Raw genomic sequence first — 6,130 nt, forward strand, 5'->3', positions numbered from 1 at the left:
GGGGGGGGGGGGGGGGGGGGTGTACATCAGCGAGCTACTCCGGGCCGAGCTTCTTCCACATGGGCTAAATACAGCACAGGCTTAATCATGTGCACATACACACACAGGAGAGCTGTATCTGGTCATTTGCCACCCCCTGCAACACCCTTCCCCCTTGGTGCATCGGTGCACACGCACAAATACCTTTCACAGGGGACCACTGCAGCTGTCTGCTTGAGAGCTGTGCTCTACTATAGTCCATTAAAAGCTCAGTGTGGTTTAAGGTTACAGTAGATGCTTCTACAACAATCATAAAGTCTCCACGATGGCAGATGACTGGGAGGTGAACTCTGACCCGGGCACAGGACACAAACATGGGCACTGATAGATGAGCGAAATCTAACGAGGTTATTCAATGGACATGCAAATCTGTGTGTGCACAGATTTAGGTATATAATATCCCACCTATCACTTCCTGGTATGTTAAATGCAGTCACTGGGGTCCTGCTTTTCTTGAATGATTTAAAAGGACAGTTAAGCCAAAAATGGAAATTTTGTCATCAATAATGTTGTTCTGAACCTGTACAACTTTGTTTCTTTTAAGATATCTTGAAGAATGTTTTAACTGTTTTTGTCTACTCCATGAAAGTCAGTAGGTTTCACAATAGCACTGAACTCCACTGACTTTCACTGTATGGACAAAAAACATTGAGATATTTTTTTTTCAACATTTTTCTGTGATCCACAGAATAGATTTCTATAGATTTGTCACCTGATTGAGTTCCTTGCTTACAAAATTTGAACTAACTGGAGCTGAATAACAACACTATTGTCTTCTATAGAGCTGCTTAAAGCTGAAGTGAAATGATTTCATAATTGATTCACTTTACAGTTATCGAACTGAATCGACACTGAACTGACTTGAGCTGAATAATAACTGCTTTATAGCCAAATTTAAATTTGTCTCATATTAGATCAAATTTGATTCTGCTATTTTCCTGTTTATTACTGTGAAACTGCTTTGAAACAATCTGTATTGTATACAGCGCTATATAAATAAAGGTGACTTGGCTGCAGTTTACAAACACCTGCCGGCACTGACGCTTCACCAGAAAGTGGAAGAGAAAATCAGTCATGTCTTGAGTAAAACCATGGCGTTTAGGTGAGTCACTTGGCTAAAAGTGGTGCCATACCTGCATTTCCTCTCTGTTCTCCTTTGGCCCTTCACCTGCTTCGCAAGCTGAGACTGTGCACGTCCATCACCACAAACATGGATTGAAGAGAGCTGATTAAAAACCACAGACTTTTGAAAGAATAACACAGCACCCCCGGCCCAGCCCCTCTCTTTCCATAACCCAGGCTGTATTTGTGTATCAAGTTGCCATGTAAACATAACAGCTGCTTGGATCTGGGTTGCACGGAATTCCATTCCCATTCCTTTATTTTTCTTTGCTGTGGGTGTTTAACCAAATTAAAAGCTTGATTTGGACTACGCTGCATTACGGGGCTTTGTCAAAACAAGTGAACAAATGGTTTTGAATTTGCCCACAGGTTAAGAGCTAATCTGTTCCTCACATGTGCATTACAAGACTAGCGATATATAATTACTTACACATCTGTGGTATATTGAGGAACAGTTTTGAGGTGAAACTTTGCCAAATATTAATTTCAGCATGATAAGATTTTGATTTTGTGAAGATAAGCCTCCTTGGGATCTGGAGCTAAGGTTTGGTTTGTTAATATTAATGAGACCACGTGACTGAGAGCACACCGAAGATTAAATGGCATCAACATGAACTAATTAATATTCAAGAGCTATTCTTCTTAAATTTGCCTACCTGTTCAGCAGGTAAACCACACTCGCCATGATGAAAGAGCCGGCAAAAAGAACAACAAACTCACAAATAACAAAAATGCCTTTTTTTTTGATTACATAATACATGAGGCCTTGAAAGTACATTATATAGGCTACACACTGCAACGATGCATTCAAAAATAGCCCACTTCACTAAGGTTAAAATTTTCATGCATTCACACTACAACCATAGAAACAGTCAAGCGGTTATCTAAAATGAATTGTCACTCAGCACTATCAAAAGCCCTCTTCCTGCTCTTCTCAAAAGCAAATATCTTAAATAATAATTACAAAGAAGCCTTCTAACAGTCGTTTGCATTAACTGAAGCTTTAATGATGACAACTTACACTATCGTTTAAAAGTTTGAGTCGAGTACAAATTTTCAGTGCTTTTGAAAGATGTCTTATGCTCACCAAAATTCAATTTATTTTATTCAAAATACAATAAAAACAATAAAATTGTGAAATAGTATTATCATTTATTTATTATTAAAATATTTTATTACAATAAAAAATGTATTTTATTTTAGCATTTTAAAATGTAATGTGTTGTATTATCAATGTTCAAAACAGCTGTGATGCTTAATATTTTTGTCAAAGCTGTGATACTTTTTTAGGATTCTTTGAAGAGAAAGTTGAAACTAACAGCATTTATTTGAAACGTAAATATTTAGGATTTTTTTCTCATTACAAATGTCTTTAAAGTGACTGAATGTAATACATCCTTGCTTGAAAAAAAGTATTCATTTATTTATTTAAAATAAAAAATAAATAAATAATAAAAAATCTTACTGACCACAAACTTTTGAATGGTAGTGTGTGGCTGAACCAGTGGTGTTAATTTTGGACAGGACTATCTACCTGAACAATAACAGAAGGAGTGTTTGGGAAACCTGTTTGGAAATCATCTTTTTTTTGTTGTTGTTTTTGCATTCCATGTGGAGGCACAGAAATTACACACCTCCTGTTACAGGGGCCCTGGGTGTGTAGTCTACCATCCCACACTCAGATAAGGGCAGGTCTGGCCTATAGGAGCATAGCATGCAAACTGCAAACCAAACCCCGCAAAAACGAGCAAACTGGACATTACACAGCCCAGGAAGCAGCGATTGGCCCCATCAATAATTAACTTCAATTACATGAATCATTCATTTCTCCACCAGCCTGGACATGCACCTGTAACAACATATTTCATTACAGACACCGGATCTTAGATCTTTGGAGATGTCGCATTGTGAAGACGCATTTGGGGAAGATTTCAGAGCTCAGTGAAGCACCTGACAGACACGTCGGCAGCTGATGTGAGCTCTGCTGCTCACCCCCTTCAGCTGAGCTCAGGAGGGACCCGCCACACACAGCGACAAACACACTCCCACTCTGACAAGTAAAAACGCCTAATTTCAAACATCCTCGAACTGCTGCTGCAGAAACAGAAAGGGTGAAAAAATCAAAACCACCCAAGCAACCATGATGTTGGCTAGTGAGGAACGGGCCAGCCAACATGATCTATGTGTTGCATCAGGATCTGCCTCTCTCTATGCCAATTACCCTCATTATCAGCTGCACTTTCAGTGGCATGGACACTTTCGGCTAAAGAGAGATCAATAGAAAAGCACAGCCCAATGAGGGGCGACACCTGGACCGCATGCTATTGTCATGAAGAGAGCTCATTACCAAGCTCTCTGCAGAGCAGGTGTAACATCGCCACGGCGACACGATGCAACTCTAGAAAAATTACAGCAGCTTTGGATGAGCACAGTCAAGCTGTTGTCAAACTGTTTGCGTCAACAGCCACCCCTGATCTCATTATGAGGATAATGCAAATACATATCTCATTTGCTCACAATTAACAGTAGTGTTTCACATCACTGACACTCGGCTCTTCTTACTTACAACATAGTTTAAAAAGGTGGAGAAAATACACACCTGTATTTTGCATAAAGGAAAAAAAAAGAAAGATTACATAGATTAGATTATATTTGGAAATGCCATGTAAAACAGTGACATTTTATTTTTTTAATATCACAATGTGGGAGTATGAAGCATAGGAAAAATAATATAATCAAACATAAACTGTACTGTTTATTTGTTGTATACTGTTTAAAATATGATCTGCAGATTGTTTTGGGGGTCAATGACAAATAAGAATGCCCAAAATGATTAAAAGGAAAAAAAATTATGTAGTTGCATGTATTTTAGTTCTGCATGCAATGCATGTTGGTAAAATAAATAAATAAACTTAAAACTGCATTTTCTACAAATGCTGAAGGACTTCAATTACAAAAAAAACTAATAAAATGATTTAAAATGCAATAAAATTACTTCATATTTTCAAACATTTTTTAATGGTAAAAAATACACATTTTTTAACATACATAATTAATGATACAAATACCATAAAAAAGACATGTATATTAAGAGGTTTTCATAGGGTTACTGGACATGCATTTTTTTTTTTTTTACTTCTTGTAATGACCTTTACAAAGAGTCATTAAGGTCTAAAGGGGTCCTCTCTCTGATTTATGGCTTTCTTGTCACATAACAACACAATCAAATGACTTCCTGCAGGTTGACAACCACACCAACATGGTGTTCAAAAGTGGGTTGATTTGTCAAAATATTTCAAATATTAGTAATGTTTTAATGCATTTAAAACAAACCAACTTAACTGCTTTTTTATGAAATAGCAAGAAAATATCATTACAAGTGACAAACGTTTTCCAGAATTGTCATCTTTTTCATGATTGCTTTTTCTCCAGGCAGATACAGCACCTACTATATCAGAATGACTTGTTCATTTTCGAATGGTGTACTGAAGTCAGTTTGGTTTAAAATGGCATTTTATTGTATTTCTGAATAACTTAATAATAGATTCGGACAAAAACGAGACCCACGTCATTGACCCTTTAACAACAGCCAGCACAACATATTAGTGCAGATAAGAGAATCCGATTTGAACCGGATGACAAGAAGCTAAATCCAATGTCCTTCCAAATTGGGGAAATATATTTGCTTCTAATAAATTACACGAACATCTAAATAACGTCTGAATACTTTGTAAAGTCAGTATTGCCGATGTCGCTCGTATAATCCGAAATGCATCACTTTTATCGGGCACCACTCTTCAGACTGACTTCAGCAACCTGTTGATGCAGCTTCCAGACCAAAAGCAACATGACAGGACTAAACGCGACATGTAGCACACATATTTCTATTACAATTAAACCCATTTAACTTGAGCTACTCGGTCAGTCAACGCGAACAGGCGGGTCCACAGCAGTATCTCCGAATCAGCTCACGCACTTCCACGAGAATTAAAGCGACTCGTGAAGCAAAGCAACGGCGGAACAAAGCGGTTAAGTTGCTCCTATGACAGATCTCGCTGTTATTCAGACAGTTACAGCTTTTGAAGGAAGTTTGCCTAGTTACGGTAACAGTTAGCTCGTAATTTAACATATTCATCTTACAGACGCAATGACCAACATGAATGAATACAAACCGATCTCAAAACAAACTGACTGAAGTTAGCGAACCAGATGAGCTAACCAACTAGCGTGCTAGTGTGACTCTTAATAGACAGCGTAGAAGGAGACCAGGGCGTGAGAACACGTCAAGATGTACATTACTCAACCTCCGTGGCCCGTTAAATGTACATTCAAATCATTTTGATTTCTCTAAGCAGTAAAAAGATATTCACCTCAGCCTTCTGCTTAGATCTGCCCTGGCTTTACTGTTCTTTTCCCTCTCTCTCTCTCTCTCCTCCAGTTGCTGTTGCTGCTGCTGCTGCTGTTGCTGAGTGTTGCTCCCGTTGGTAAGTAACTGTCTCCACGACTACAGTCACTATGGCGAGCGAGGGTCTCGAGGCAACTGTTGCTACCGTCCTCTTCATACGTCAAGGGCTAAAAGGCGAAAGGGGGAGGGGCTATCCTCGAGCCCCTCCCAACGCGTTCTGCGCTGAGCTCCAGCGGGTAAATGTTTGATTCCCGCGGAGAGAGGCGCACAAACGCGCCTCGATTCTGCTCTTCTCCGCCAAAACGTTGTCATTTTACCGCGCTAACTGCCAGATAAAGGTGGTAAAACGACCGAGATGTTACACTTCTTTCCGCATGGCTTCCCAATTTAGAGAAGGACAAAAAAACAACGCTTGGTTAGTCCGCGCATACTTTAGTACACGTAATACATTTGCAAAGTAATATCTAAACTACGCAACTCTATAAACGGTAGTACAATCTATAAACGTTGAAACTTAAAAGGGTTGCTAAGTTCATTCATTAGACCTGTCCATGATGTCATGCG

General features: G+C 38.9%; 1 protein-coding gene across 1 annotated transcript in view; it reads right to left on the reverse strand.

The window, feature by feature from the left end:
• The window catches only part of LOC107549960 (DNA-binding protein RFX2-like), a 37,740-nt gene extending 32,003 nt beyond the window's left edge, over positions 1-5,737 (reverse strand). The window contains exon 1 of the mRNA XM_016231148.1: positions 5,532-5,737. The gene's annotated coding sequence lies outside the window, so the exon portion shown is untranslated. The remainder of the gene's footprint in view (positions 1-5,531) is intronic.
• Between the last annotated feature and the right edge of the window lie 393 nt (positions 5,738-6,130).

Source organism: Sinocyclocheilus grahami, unplaced genomic scaffold (genome assembly GCF_001515645.1).
Source record: "Sinocyclocheilus grahami isolate Dianchi unplaced genomic scaffold, SAMN03320097.WGS_v1.1 scaffold16.1, whole genome shotgun sequence".
NCBI classification, from domain to species: domain Eukaryota; kingdom Metazoa; phylum Chordata; class Actinopteri; order Cypriniformes; family Cyprinidae; genus Sinocyclocheilus; species Sinocyclocheilus grahami.